General features: G+C 31.9%; 1 pseudogene; it reads left to right on the forward strand.

The window, feature by feature from the left end:
- LOC149551903 (26S proteasome non-ATPase regulatory subunit 1 homolog A-like) overlaps positions 1-10,605 on the forward strand; it is a 69,456-nt pseudogene extending 58,851 nt beyond the window's left edge.
- Positions 10,606-16,405: the final 5,800 nt, after the last annotated feature.

Consider the following 16,405-nt stretch of genomic DNA (forward strand, 5'->3'; position numbering starts at 1 on the left):
TCCTTTCGCAACCATTAAACAATTTTTGAAACCCTTGAGGAGATTTTTGATGCTCATTTGGAGATTTCATAGTAGCTGCATTAGGGTTACAATTTTTTGTAGAACTGCAAAGAGAAAACTTTCTCATTCCATTGTCTTGGTGCTATTTTTTCCTTAGCGATTGAGGAGTAGCTGGAGACCGAACGCTACTGTTCGCTGGCCCTAATGGAGATTGAATGCCCTTCAATGGAGATTAAACACCCTTTAAAGGGGATTTAACATCTTTTTTTCTTGTAGGAGACTATCAAATTCATTTTGTTGCCTCCTTAGTCCCTCTGTATTAAAAAATTGAATATCTATTCTCTCCCCCGCTCTCTTATCTCTCTGAAAAATTGAAATGAAGTGATTCACCAACTCTACATTGGGGGAAAATGAAAACCCCCCCTCCCTTTCTCTCTTCCTTCTATGAGTATGAACAACAATAGTTGTCTCTCCAACAACTACCTAGGATAAACTTGACAAGACAAAAGCCCTCCGAATGTATTAGGGGTTTCGTAAGAACTAGATAAGCCATCATTGTAATAGATATATAGTGATAGATTGAAGCGATTCCATAACTTCGGGTGCACAATTTTTTTCCCTTGGTCCTGAAGAGAAATAGAGAGAATCTGCATATCCAAAAGATGGAAGAAATAACAGAAGCCATTGTAAAGTTGGATCTCAATGACGAAAAGGAAATGCAAAAAAAGAACCACATTTCGGTTTCTAATATGAAGAAGCCACTCTTCTTCTATGTCAATTTGGCTAAGGTATGCTATTTCAAGTTTCATTCCATTGTTTGGTGTAGTGCCTGCCCCTAGTTCACATTCTATTATCATTGTCAAATTCTTTTAAGCTAATTTTATGCATTGATTAGTTTAGAGATACTAGATTTGTAATATTATGATATTATTTCATGATTTTGATTACAAATGTATCAGTTATTATTGCTTAGTTGATTTCATTCATGTGTTGTTAATGGTATTTTGATGATTCCTAGTTAGTAAATGTGGTTTCTTTCATAAAAATGTTAACATGATGTCTTTAATGATGATTATGTTGTATTGATAGAGATGCATTATTATATATACGCATTTGATGTTAGACTTGTGATTTTTATGATACTTACCCCATACTTGCATGTGTATGGTGTGCGTGTTTATTTTATCTTTCTGTCTGACGTGTTTGATGTGGTTAAGGGAGGGAGTCGTAGTCACCTGCTAGTCGGGACCTACACGATGAACCACTTCATGCTCCTCTTTTATGCAGGATGCAGGTACCGGGCATCGACTTCCCTGAATTGCCAGGATGAGCGTGCCCTATTACAAATACTCAAATGGTGAGAATGGGAAGATAATGATCAGGTCCAATCCTAGCCATAAGCCTAAAATACTTGTCCTGCAAGGAGGACTCGTAACAAACTGTCTACCCTTGTTAAAACCCGTGAGTATTTTGTGCGTATGTTGTTTTGTGAGTCTTTGATAAATTTCTATTAATTAAGTCTAATTAATAGATTAAATCAATAATTTAATTTAATGGAAAATTATTATGATATTATGAATATTTAATTATATTTAATTAATTGAGAAATTAATTAAATATAAAGAATTAAATTGAAGATAAAAGTTTTAAGATTAAATTTAGAACGTAATAATATTCATTAATTTAATAATAATATATTTAGAGTTTATTTTTAAATAAATGCTAAATATTATTGTTATTTAAGTTAATAAATATTTATCAAATTAAAACGTTCAAAAATATATTAAAAAAAAAAAAAGATATTAATTTATGGAAAAGATTTAAGTTCGCATGAATGAGTTTTAAATATAAGAGATTAATTTAAAAGATAAAAACATGTGAACTTGAATAAAGGTATTTTAATAAAGTACGCATGAGATTAAAATTATAAATTAACTTTAAAAGCAAAGTCAAAGTGGAAAGTTAAATAAAGTAATTTAACAATTCACTTAAAGTGCATGAAGGATTAATAAAAGAATATCTTAATTAAAAAGAAAATTAATTGTGCATGAATGAATGAATTAAATAAGAGAGAATTAAATATTGGAGATAGAAGTTAAAGTTTAAATTTAGAACTTGATTATATTTATTTAATTTAATAATAATATATTTAGAGTGCATTTTTAAATAAATGTTAAATATTATTGTTATTTAAGTTAATAAATATTTTATCAATTAAGTTTCTAAAAATGAAATTAAAAGTGAAAAGATATTTAATTATCATAAAGATTATAGTTTGCATGAATTATGCATGAGTTAAAAATAAAATTAATTAAAAAATAAAAATGTGAACTTGAATAAAGATATTTTAATAATGTGCACATGAGATTTAAAAAGTTATAAATTTATTAAAGTAAAGTGGAAAGTTAAATAAAGTAATTTAACAATTCACTTAACGTGCATGAAAGGAATAATAAAATAATAATTTTAATTAAAAGGGGAATTAATTGTGCATGAATGAATTAATTAAATAAAGTAATTATTATTTTAGAGTTGTGGGGACAGAAGCCCTAAAAGGTAATTAGATTCTATATTAGAGGGTTTTGGGTCATTATTGCACACATAGGTTTTCAGGGAACACACTTTTGGAAAGGGGAGCAAAGAAATCTTTGGAAGCTTGGAAGGGTTCGGATTAGCAAGGGTTTCACCAGATTGTTAGCATCAGATCAAGGTAGGGTTTGTGAACCATTCTAGAAACACTTTCGGATCTTTGTCTTCTTCGTGCTTGTTGGAAATTGCTTTCTCAAATTTTATTGAATGAATCTTGCTACTTTTCTTCTAAATCTTTTGCGATTTGATTTCTTCTAGGAATCAGGATTAAAAAAAAAAAAACTATTTAGAAAACCTTGTTTTACTTCTAGAAGAAATTTAGTATTAAATTGAAATTTGGGTTTTGAATTAAAATGGAATTAAGAAATTTAAATTTGGAAGGGGTTTGTTTTTGGAAATGAAAATCTTAGGATTGAAAATTCGAAGGGTTCAATTTATTTTTCCTATCAGTTTAATATCGTAAATGTTATTAAAATATGTATATATTAAAATAATATTGTTATGAAGTTCGTTGAGAAAAATATTATAAAATAAAGAATATAGAATTATAATACAATTCTTAAAATTTTCATATATAATAATTTATCTAAATTTATTAGAAGGGTTGTTCTTCTAATAAACAAAATTATTGAAATTTGACTTAGTTAAAAAAAAAATAATAAAAAAATAAAAAATAAAAAAAATAATAATAATAATAAAAAAAAAAAAAATAATTAAAAAAAAAAAAATTAATTTAAAAAAAAGAAATTAAAAAAAAGAAATTAAAAAAAAAAAAAAAAAAAAAACGAAATTTTTTATAACCCCTGCCAGCGCCGTACGCTGCTGACGCAGGCTATGACAGCAGTGGTATGGTTAATAATATTTACTATTTAACCATTTGAATTATTAATGGAATTGGAAAATATTTCTATTTAGTAATCGAATAATTTAATAAATGATTAATATTACTTCTAAGTCTTGATATGTTATTATATGAACAAGAATGAGTTTAATTGCAAGGGTTAATTATGAAGGTTAACTGAAAAACTTACTTACTTGAAAACATGTATTAAACTGGAAATTTAAAACCTTAATTCAAACAAATACACGGGTGTATTGTATGAGTAATACTGAGAATCGTATACACTTGAACATACATTGAAACGCAAATTGAAACTTATATTGAAAACGAAAATTGAAACCTTACATTAATTCAACAATATATTATCAATCAAATCCAACTGTGAGACTATGATGTTTTCTATGTACTGTCTATATTTCTTTTTGGATTTTGGTGTTGTTTAGATGTCGACCAGTCTAGGATGTACACCAGAGGTTTTGTGAGATTTCTTGGATACTATTATGTGGCTAGATGTTATGATGATTCTTGTGATTCAAATTGGAGTTTATACTTATGAGATTTGTTTTGTGAGCATTTATGTGTATTTGGATTTAGTTTGATCCATCTTGTTATCAGGTTGCCTGTTAAGGAACCGAGTTTGATCTTTATGGGTGTTGTGGTATGGGACACAACTGTGTTTTTATGTGCTTAGGAGAGGTTGTCTAGGTATGTGACTTGGGAGTGGCTTGCATAGGGGTCCGGGACCCAAAGTGGTCAGTACCAGGGTAACCTAATGCAGTTATGTAATAAGTGATAATCTAGTAATTAAAATTTATGGGGGGGGAAACACACTAAAAAGATAAGTTAGAGATTTGATCCACCCATGCCTTGAGTGCTTGTATAGGCTAAGGATGGGAATGAGAAGAGTGCCTCGTCTTCTTGAGAGGGCTTTCTAGTTTCCATATGTGTGATGTTGAGGGTCCGAGGTTCAAAGTAACCAGTCTAGGGTAACTCAACGCTTGAGGGTCCGGGGTCTATTAAGAGATCAGTCCAAGGTAACTCAAGCAGCCATGTGATGACACTCCCTAGTATGTAGCCTAAGTCTCCTCTGTAGTTTTTGTGTATCTCTGGTGGTGTACTTATTGTTGGTGGTGTATCTATTGTTGGATGTGTTTATTGTGGTTACTTGCTTTCATTGATGATGATTGGTGTTTCATTATGTTGTACTTTTGACATGTGGTTTTTGACTTGAGATGATTATCTTTCGTTGACTTTATCTTATGATCTTGGTATTTGGTTTATACTTGGTTTGTGTATGATGTTTGGTTATGTGGTGTCGGTATTGGATTGAGTGTTCTTTCTTTGGATTATTTTATCTTCTTAAGTAGTATGTGTTACCTTTGAGGTAGTTTTGGCTATTAGGGGTACCTTGTCTAGGAATGTTTTATGTTTGATAGCCGTATGTGGATCGTTCATTATCTTCCCTGCACGGTGGGAGTGGAAGCCTGACTAGGTAACCACGCGGTCGGGAGGTAGTGCCTTCTTACCATTTGGGTTCCCCTTCACATTGCCAGTTGTTGGATGTTCATTGTAGAAGATGTACCTTTATCATTCTTACTTCTTATCTCAGAGACTTCTTTTCAGATGAAGTATATATGTTATCATGTATTCTGTTGTACAATATCTATTTTCACATACCCTGCGACATGTGCAGTGGATGTTATTGATTGGATGTACTTTCATTGTATTGTTTATACTTATGCATTTGCTTATGCGGCTATGTATCTATTATTCCTTTATGATCTTGAGACATTGTACTTGAAACTTAAACTAATTAATTTAAGATTATTAAATGTGACTCAACGTAAAGGAACCTTTGAGGAATTGAAACTATATCTGTAATTGCAAATGTGTATTTGTTGTGTATGTTCATATTGCTTCCGCATTAATGTTATCTTGATGTTGTTTAAACTTCAAAAAAAAAAATAGTTCAGTAAACATTGTAACATGTTAGGTTTATTTCTCTTGGGTTCCCGAGCGGGGCGTTACATTTGGTTAGTGCTTCAACTATTCACCCATTCTTCTTCTTCCTTTTCTTTAGTTATGTGGGTTGTTAAATAGCCCTATAATCTTTGGAACCTAAGGTTTCACTTTCAAACTTTTCTTTTATTCAAACTTGTCAATCTTGTTTATCCTGGGCTTCTGCCAAATTGTTGCAAGTTTGTGCTTCTTTCCTAACAATTGGGAAGAACATCTACTGTTGGTTAGTGGTAGTGTTGGTTAAGCATAAGTGTTTTTTAAGGACATTGTGTTTATGTTTGCCTTTAGTGTTTTTTAATTTAAAAATAGAGAGTATATAGGGCTTATAGCTACCTGCAAGGAGTTTTGGGTTCATATTTCTTTTATAGGGTTGTCAAATAGCCCTATAATCTTCAAACATCAAACCATTCATTCCTACTATTCTAAGGGAAGGGCACGGGCCAATCTTAACAAACTATAGCTCACCACTATTCCATCCAAGACAATACCACTGAAACAATTGTCAACAACCTAGCAACCCATACTAGATTCTCTGTTCCATCCTATTCTAGAACCTTCCCATCCCTACCATGCTGGGGAGCTAGGTGGATTTGTTGAACAACACTCAGATATTTCTATGCTCAATTGTGATGCATGCACTATCACTATAGAATAGTATAAGGATGGTAGTAGCATGTAATCTCAAGTTGAATTATATTGCGGGTCACCATGAGACCTACTAGCACTTTTCCTATGTTTGCACAATACACCCTAATGGCCTATAACTCTCTTCACATAATCTTCATTTTCCCATTCCTTCCCAAAGCACCTGCAATGGTGCCTTTTGGTGGAACCTGAGGGTTCTCCCTAATATTTCTTTGTTCTCACCCTTCACCTCCTCCTCCATAAATAAGGGTAGAATAGACATTACATCAAAATGATCTAGAAGTACAAGTTTAGAGGTTATGTCCTTTCTAAGGCAAGCAAAGCGAGTTTAGAGACAAAACCTTCCTGCATTGAAGCTTTGGACCTTAGTTGATCCTTTGGATCCATACTTTCCTCATTAAGAACCAATTTAATAAACCCTAATGTGGAAGGATCACTGTAGTTGAAAATGGAGGCTAGACAATTTTCTGGGACTATTCCTTCATGAGCTTGACCCACAAACTACATGTATGTAGCAGACTGAGTGATCACTTAACAAAAGCCAAAAGCCATCTCCATTGTGACATATCAACCAAAGCCACCTCATAGACAAATTATGAAAGGGCTCCACACATTTAAAGAATAAAACCATCTTATTGCAAAAGCTTAAAGCCACCCAATACAAAGAATACTTTTTAAAAATGCAATAATAATCAGGCCCTATGGCAAAATTGTGACCCATAGGTCAAATCATTAAAAGGGAATTTAAATTAACTATAGGGGCTTATAAGATATAGAGGAATTCATTCCTTACAACGAAGATGAAAAATTATTGTGGAATGCTATTGAGGGGTTCTCTTCAACTCCATAATTGGCTAGAAAATTAGTTGCTACACTTGCTGTTCTCTATCGATGTTCGTTCACTATTTTTTTAAACCTAGAGAAACCACGTCTTCTGCATATCTCCTTAGCTTCTAATAGAATATGAACCTTTTCCAAGGTGATCGATAATCACCATGAAATCACTTCCGACAACCAAATAATGTACCTCAACCTCTCCATTTATGATGTCCCCTTTTTGAAATATGATTTAATAATAACTAAAATTAAAATTAAAAATAATATAATTAAAATTTAATGAATAGTCAAAAGGCATGAAATTAATGTCAAACATGAAATATAGGAAGGGGGAAGAATTCATTTGAAAGGGGATATGGAGGAAGGAACAATGGTTGGAGCATGGCAATCAAGGAAGGATGAATGGAAGAAGAAAAAAATAGAAAGAAAATAAAAATGTGATTCTTTCAAAAGGTAGAAAATATGAATATACTCTTTCAAATGAAGGTAATTGTGAAAGGTTGTGTGTCCTTGCAAAGGGCAGACATAATGAAGAGATGCAACTCTCCCTCACTTTTGAAGATATAAAAGGAGAAGTTTTCACTTGAGGACATCCAAGGGAGATACATTTGGAAAATAATTTATTGTTCTCAATGGCAGCAATAGAGGGTGGTGACTCAATTGTTATGAGATGTGGTGACCCTTTCACCAATAAAGGAGAAATCTTTCCAAACATCCAAGGATTGCTTATCAATCATCACTCTTGATTATGTGAATCCACAAAAGTAAATTACTAAATAAAGAAAATAGTCAACCAGAAAATTGTCCTTTAAACCAACATTCATTCAATCATCATTAAAAAACCAACATTCATTACAACATCAATCATCTATTCAATCACTTAATTATCACTTACCAAATAGCTCAAATTATACAATCAAACAAATGAATGGATGCTATAGGTCAGATCTCCTCATTTTGAAGACAATAAAACAATCTGTTGAAATGCAAAACAATGTATGCCATAGTGCCACTATATATGTCAATGCACTCATGCACGCTGGAACCACTGTAGACACATTTTTGAGAGAAAATCTGGTGATGTGTCTTTATTTTCCATGTTAATTTGGCTAACTCATGGGATTTTGTTGAATGCATGCAACTAAATTTTTAACTTTTGTTCCCAAGAATGGCTCAGTAGGGCAACAAATTGGGCAAAGTTTAGTGCTACTGCTGGTTTGGGAATCATTCACCGGGGTCACCTTCAACAAGGTTGATCTTTGATGGTTCCATATCTTCCTCAGAATGGTTCAACTAGTGGTGGAAGCCCATATTTTGAGGGAGGGGTTCTATTTTAGGGCTTATTCATGCCAACCATAGTGAAAGAATCAAACAATTTCTTTGTGAGAGCCTATGTAGTACTGGTGTTGAAGTGAGTCTTCTCAAGTTTTAACTAGTTTGAAAACACATCCAACTTTCTAAGTGATTTAAACAACTACTCAACTTAATACATAATACCTTCAAGCTACTTATACCAGATATGTGGTGTTTTATAAAGGTAATTCATCATGGTGCATGTTTGGGGCTGGGTTTGGCTACTTTGGGAACTGCTAATGAAGAAATTTATGATGATATCAAGAATGTTCTTTATTCAAATAGTGCAGTTGCTGGAGAGGCTGTAGGTATTAGTATGGGATTGCTTATGGTTGGTAGATCAAGTGAAAAGGCAAGTAAAATGCTTGCATATGCACATGATACTCAACATGAGAAGATTATAAGGAACCATTGGTTCTTAACCTTTATTAAATTAGCATTATTTGCAAACAAAAAATTAGAGGAGTTATTCAAAATTTTATGTTTTAGATTCTGAGAGTATATTTTTAATTTGTGAACATGAATAGAGGCCTAGCCCTTGGAATAACACTAACTGTCTATGGAAGGGAAGGAGAAGCTAATACCCTTATAGAGAAAATGACCAGGGATCAAGATCCAATTTTGCATTATGGTGGAATGTATGCTTTGGCTCTAGCATATAGAGGCACAACAAATAACAAAGCCAATCATTGTCTACTGCACTTTACTGCTCAGATGCTAGTGATGATGTGAGAAGAACTGCGGTGATGGCACTTGGATTTGTTCTATACTTTGAGCCTAAGAAGGTTTTTATTTTTGGTATCATTGTACACCTATATGTTTTTACTATAACTTAAATTTGGCCAAAGGTAGTTTTCCAGAAGTGAATATTTTCAAACTTTTCTGAGATTATCATGATTCTTTACAACAACATAAAATTTAAAAGCAATTTTTATAGACTCCAAGAATAGTATCTCTGCTATTCAAATCATACAATCCACATGTAAGATATGGAGCGGCTTTGGCTGTAGGTATCTCTTGTGCAGGCATAGCTTTAGGTGAGGCTATTTCTCTCCTGGAGATGTTAATGTCAAATGTTTTAGACTTTGTTCATTAAGGTGTTGTTATAGCCATGGCTATGATTCTTATGCAAAAAAATGAGGGATGTGAACCTCGTGTTGGTAGCTTTAGGTGTGATGCCATTAATTTACTTTTTGAAGTTATTTGATGTTTTGGAATTTGAAAAATGTGAACACCAAATGAAGATTCTCCATCTTAAGAACATTTTTAAAAATGTAGGATTTCAACTTGTTTTCTATTGGGATCTTTTATTGCAATAAGGGTCTCTTCCAGCCATACATTCTTTTTGGCATTGTGATTCTAGGATTCCTTTTAATTAAGTTGGTTATTTTTCATTTATAAAATATCAGTTGCCAACTTAAGAAGATAATTCTTGACAAGCATGAAGATACCATGAGCAAGATGGGTGCAATTTTGGCATCAGGTATTTTAGATGCAGGTGGTCAAAATGTGACCATCAAGTTGCTTTCCAGGACAAAGCATGATAGAATTACTGCTGTTGTTGGTATGACAATATTTAGCCAATTTTGGTATTGGTATCCCCTCATATATTTCTTGAGTCTCTCTTTTGCTCCTACTACTTTCATTGGGCTCAACTATGACTTGAAGGTCCAAAAGTTTGATTTTTTATCAAAAGATAAGCTCTCACTATTTGAATATCCTCATCCCACAACACCTCCAACAAAAAATTCAACTATAAAATTGCCTATTGCTATTCTATCTACATCAGCAAAGGCTAAAGCCAGAGCAAAGAAAGATGTTGATCAGAAAACTATTATGAATGAGGGTAATGCACCTGGGAATGTGAAGGGTTTAAAGTCCTGCAACAATCTTCACAATATTGAGGCCGAGATAAAAGAGGTCTTAGCTGCTATTGGTGTGCATGTCCCAAGTCTAATAGGTATGTCAGTCCTTATTTGCAAATGAGTCAGTCTACTATTTGAAATTTCAATGAACTGTGTATTTTCAGAGAAAATTCTTATAAATCTCTAAACAATGTCTTGATTTTTTTTTTGTGTGTATTGGTCATTTTAGTAGGTGGAAATGCATAGGAAACCCTCCCATTACCTTTAGCTACATTGGTGAGCCTTACAATAACATTCAAGCTGGATAAATTGGCAGAGTTTCTTCATGGTGTTGCTGGGCCAACACTGGAAAGTACTGCAGCAGGGAGTCCATGGCCTAGTACACCAATTGTTGCAGCATTGGCTGCAACCTCCCCTGTCATAGTCATCTTTTGTTGGGATGTATCCATCCTGTAAGTCTCTATCCCTGCCATTAACACAACAACCAAAAATCAATACTCTCAAAGATGAGGATTTAGCCCTAAATTCTTTTGGCTTACAAAACACCAAAACTTGTAAAATCCATATGAAAAATAATTATATAAACTTTACACAACACCCACAAATCAATACTTTTGGCTAAAGAAAAATACAGAGCTTGTAAAATTCATATGACAAATTAAATATTGTATTTTCTGAGATTGATTATGTTCTTATTTTTCACCAAACCTTCAGATCATAGTGTATATTCCATAATCATCAGAATTAAAGAACTAAAGAAGGGAAAATGATACTTATCATGGAAATTATTCAATAATCATACTAGTCATATGAAGTTGTGGTTTACCTTCCAATTTGCAGATTGCTCTTTTAAGCTTCAAGCTTCAATATTTTTCTAAACTATTTAAAATATATATTATATTTATGATCTTCATTCTGTAAATATGAGGAAACAATTTGCAATACTAATTACTCATCAAGGTGTCCCAAAACATTATAGAAAGTCCCTGTAACATAGATTTGAAGAAATTTTCTTCGGAATCTTAACACGGTATTAGTGATTGTTGGTTTAAAATTTCATTATTCTTCAAAGAAACTATGTTCTTTGACCTCCCTTGTAACAAGCTTTTGATTTTTTGACCCAAGGTCCTTCTCTCTCAACTCTTTCCTATTCCTCTCTATTATCTTGCAAGTTATTCTGATTTCTATTAGTTTGTCCAATTGCTTCATATATTCAACCAAACTCTCCATAGTTTCTCCATCTAAATTCCCACTATTAGCTAGCAAAAGTTCCATAAAAGATGGCGAGATCATGGCTCTAATGCCAAATCCTTGATTAGGGATGTTCAAATATTTCAATTTGATTGCACCCCACAAAATACCAATGATTGGATCTTATTTCAAATTACACGAATCCTATGTTCTAACAAATTACAAGTATAACAAGATTTGTAGAAATTAATGTAGGCACTTGCAGACTAATAGAAGTTTGCAATAACTCTGTAAATTTCATATAACAATAACAAATTACATTTATTAGCAATTCAATTTACCAAACTTTTAAGAACAATAGCAGCAAATATTATGATAAAAAACTATAAAGCTTCAATCATATAGTTTTGAGTTAGAATACAGAGTCTGATATTGAGATTGATTTAATTATGGCTTGGATAAAATAGATTTTCTTTTCCATGAATGACTTATGGACATTAAAAATCTTGAGAAATTATTTAAATAGTTTAATTCCAAATCTAGGTACTAGGGAGAAGAAGCAAGAATTAAAGCTTGGGTAAATCTCCAGAGTGCTAAAGCTGAATTTGAAGTTAAAATTGTGTATTCTTTTTCCAATTCATTTATGTCCCTCAAATTCTAAGCATTAATTTTTCATGCTTTCCATAGTTTTAGGCATATGTGCCCACTTCCATGAAGATAACAATGACTACCTATGCCCATGTACATTGATGTCAGAGTATGTGGAATAAGGAATAAAAGAATCATACTATGTTATGTTCTTTTCTCAATATTGAAATTCACATTAACATCCATTTTTTAGTTAAACAAGAGGAGTGAATGGAGATCAACAACAAAACCACAACATGTAGAGCAACTCTCGAAGACTGCAGAGCATGTAGGGAATGAAGAGGGAAGGGACCTATTCCTTGTATACTCTTCCCACCTGCAATGGCTACTTCTCATCTTGTCGATCTTATGTAATGCTTTTGTATGTAGAGTGTAATAATAATGTTAATGTTGACTAGATTTATTGTAGATTTGAATATGTATCTCTTTTCAATTTTCTTGAATAATAATCTTACTAATTTATTGTTACTCTTGCAGATTATAATCAGAATAAGATCAGTATTATAGTTCACAATATTGAAATGACTATTAAACAATAATGTTGAGTTCTGATTATTGTATTAACAAAATTGAATATGGATAGAGATCAAAGTCTAGAATGGCTTTGCACTATTGTTTTCTGTGATTGCCTTCTAAACCGATTGGAAAAGTTATATATGTGTGTGTGTGTGTTTGTGAGAGAGAGTGTGCACATTAGGGACCTACCAATGAAGAGACATGTCTCCACTTGGGTGGAGACATGTCTGTTCATTGGCATATCTCTCTACAAATAACAACTATTTTTTATCTTAACAATATTGATTTAAATCAGCAATAATATATATGAAACTAATGCAAATTATCATCAGTAATGTCTACATATATAATCAGACTCGATTTTGATATGTTATTTATAACATTTTATCATATATCAATTGGGTATTGATACACATAAGAGGCAATAGAAATCGATTGAAAGAGATCGATGATTCATATTTATACTTGAAAATCATAATCAAATTATCGTGGATGATAAGCAACTATTGTAATCAATATAATGATTTGGTATTTAATATGTATATATATGCATCAATAAACATAATGTATATTGGTGTATATACATGCATATAATCTATAAATCATTGTATTAATTCTATCATCCATTGTTTATCTGACCAAAGCTATTATTTTAACAGATAATTTAAAATTCATTAGGATATTTCAAATATTGCTTAACTTTACAGGTTGCATTTACAAAAATTGTTGTTTTTGTAGATTGGATGTACATAGCCAAGATAGGTTGCAGCCATGAGTGTAGCTACTCAAGTGGCAAAGAAATTATTACATTTTAGTTGTGGTTTTTATATGAAGCCAACATTTTATATGGCAATAGTTTTGGATGGAGTTCTGTATTATATTGCATTGACTCTTATGCTACTTTTTGTTGATCTTATCAATGACAACAATGATAAACTATAATAATTTCCATATATGTATGTATATTAGACAGGGAATTCAAGACACTACAGTTTCATTGAGTTTGAGTCTCCTAAGGCAAGTGAATTTATCTTACTTAAGACAAACATAAGATTATATTATTAATAGTATATTCTCATGTATGTTTGGCTTCTTGCCATGTGATGATGGCGTGCTTCTATGTAGGTTGCTGAAATTGTAGCAGATTGCATGCACAATTATCTTTTGTTTGAGCACATTTTGAAAGTTTAGCTTGTTCCATCTGAGCAAATTCACCCTAGACTGTAAGATATTTTAAAGAAATTTGACTATCATCTAGAAATAATTTTCACATTCATATGCAGTATTAGTCATAGAGTATACTATAGGAACACTATGAATACCTATTATGATTGGGCATTGATAACAAGGTTAAAGTTTTTTTTGCATTACTTTCTATTGACTATGATGCACTTCCTTTGTGTATTCATTTTTTCTTGTTTGGCTTATAGTCTTTTAGTTGATAAAAATAGGTCTTTGTTTTGTGGCATTGGTAATTTTTCTCACCACATTTTGTTTATTAAATTATTAGTTATCACAAATTGCTTGAGCATATATGATTGTTACTTTTTGATTTTGTATGCCTTAGAGTTCACATTGGCATCTGTAACAACTTATATTAATTATGTGCATACCTATGGTCACACAAAAATTTAACAAAATATCATTAATAAGGAAAGAATCCATGTTGAGTATCTTGCCTTGTCTCCATGCAAAGAGTGCTTGGTAGTTTAATGTGTACTAAAATTATGGAGGTTGTAAACAACACTCATGTTACATGGAGTCACATCTTTAACAATCTATTTGATCCAACTTGGAAAGTGAAGAATGACAAAATACTAAGGATATTTATGCAAAATTTCATAGAATAGTGAAAAAGAGATCTTTCTTATAACTATTGTTATTAGCAAATGCCAAGTAGAATGCATAGTTCTAGAAATATTTTATTTTAGATTTACTCATAGTTAAATGCTACAAGTCATCTTATAGAGCAAAGCAAATGAACATCCATAGTCAACACACACAATCGGGCATATGCTATATTTTAATGAAATTTTGTTATCTCAAATCTATATAAATGTTATGCCTTGTTCATTTTTAGTAAACTTCAAAAGTAGTTGTTCCAGTGCTGACTTGTGGGATAAAATGCACAATTTTCATATAGTGGTGTTTAGTTTAGGATACTTTTCTTCTTCAACTTGTGTATTCTACCATACTGTACTTTGAAAACTGACTGTCATGAATATTAAACTCCTTTGTTACTTTGATTATATAATATATCATTATTCAAAGTTGAAAAAATTTCTGTCAACTTTGGCAATATCAAGAGTGCATAATGAGGCATGCTACACTTCAATAGTCCTACTTTTGCTTACATTCTTGGATGCTTTCATTTCAAAGAATACATGTCCATGCTATATGTTTATGTTCTTCTTTGTTCCATGTTGTATCAAGAAATTGTTTCTTATCCAAGCCATTTAATTTGAAACCTTTTAAATCTCTGCAAAGATAAAGTTGGAGCAGGAGAATTTTTCTTCTCAAAGGTGTCCTCTGATTGTAAAGCATCCAATCAGAGGACAACTTTGAGACGAAAAAATCTCCTGCTCCAACTTTATCTTTGTAGAGATTTAAAAGGTTGCAAATTAAATGGCTTGGATAAGAAACAATTGCTTGATACAATATACAAATTTTTTCGACCAAACATTGGTGGAAATGACCGATTCTTGTAGTTTTCTACCAAGAATTGGTCAAAATTTCCACCAATTATAAAAAAATTTTGACCAAACATTGGTGGAAATTTTGACCAATTCTTGATAGTTTTCTACCAAGACTTGGTTGAAATTTCCACCAATTATAAATTTTTTTTGACCAAACATGGGTGGAAATTTTGACCAATTCTTGATAGTTTTCCACTAAGAATTGGTCGAAATTTCCACCAATTCTAAATTTTTTTTGACCAGACATTGGTGGAAAATTTGACCAACAATGACAAATTAGAGCTAGCAAAAATTAAATTTTTTTGATGAATGTATTGGTCAAAATTTTGACCAATGTGCAGGTTCATGAAAATTTTGATGAGAAAAATTACCACAAACTACTTGGTCAAAATTTTGACCAACCTGGTTTGAAATTTTGACCCAAATTCATAGAAAATGAGTTCAAATTTACTAGTGGAGAATTAATCATTTCTTATTTCCTTTTCAAATTATTAAATTAGAATAATATAGGGCATATCATCTACTAAAATGGGATTTATATTGTAAAGTGTCAACTATAGAGAGACATAGATTCCTAGGTGCACCCACTTGAATCTTGCAAAGGTCAAAGAGAAGAAGTCCGAAGCAGTCTTGTTAGTTTGTCCTTTTGATTTTTTTATTAGAAAACCCATTATGTTTTGTTTTTTCTAACACCTAGGTTTTCCTTTACAAATTGAGAGGTAGTTTAAATCTTGTCAAATTAGGATCCAACATAACCCTCTCGAGTGTAGTGGAAAGTTAGATTTAGATGAATTGATGGATTGGATCATTGAGATCGAGAAATACTTTGAGTATGAAAGCATAGAAAAGGAAAAGAAGGTGTAAATTATAAACACTAAGTTAAAAGGACATGCATCCTTGTGGTGGGAGCACCTACAATTAGATAAGGAGAAGAAAGGTAAAACCAAAATCAAAGTTTGGGACAAGACAATGAATAAGTTGAAAGGTAAGTTTTACCTTGTGATTATTAGATTAACTTGGTGAGGAAGATGCAAAGCTTAAAGAAGAAAGATAGCTTGGTAAAGAATTATATTGAGGAATTTTACAAATTGGATATTAGATCTAGACATATTGAAGATGAGGTAGAAAGAGTTGCAAGATATATAAATTGTTTGAGAATGTCTATCTGGGTAGAGATTAGTTTTGTTAAGATGGAGAGTATTGAG

Source organism: Cupressus sempervirens, chromosome 6 (assembly GCF_028749045.1).
Source record: "Cupressus sempervirens isolate cs-2001-9-10 chromosome 6, ASM2874904v1, whole genome shotgun sequence".
NCBI lineage: Eukaryota > Viridiplantae > Streptophyta > Pinopsida > Cupressales > Cupressaceae > Cupressus > Cupressus sempervirens.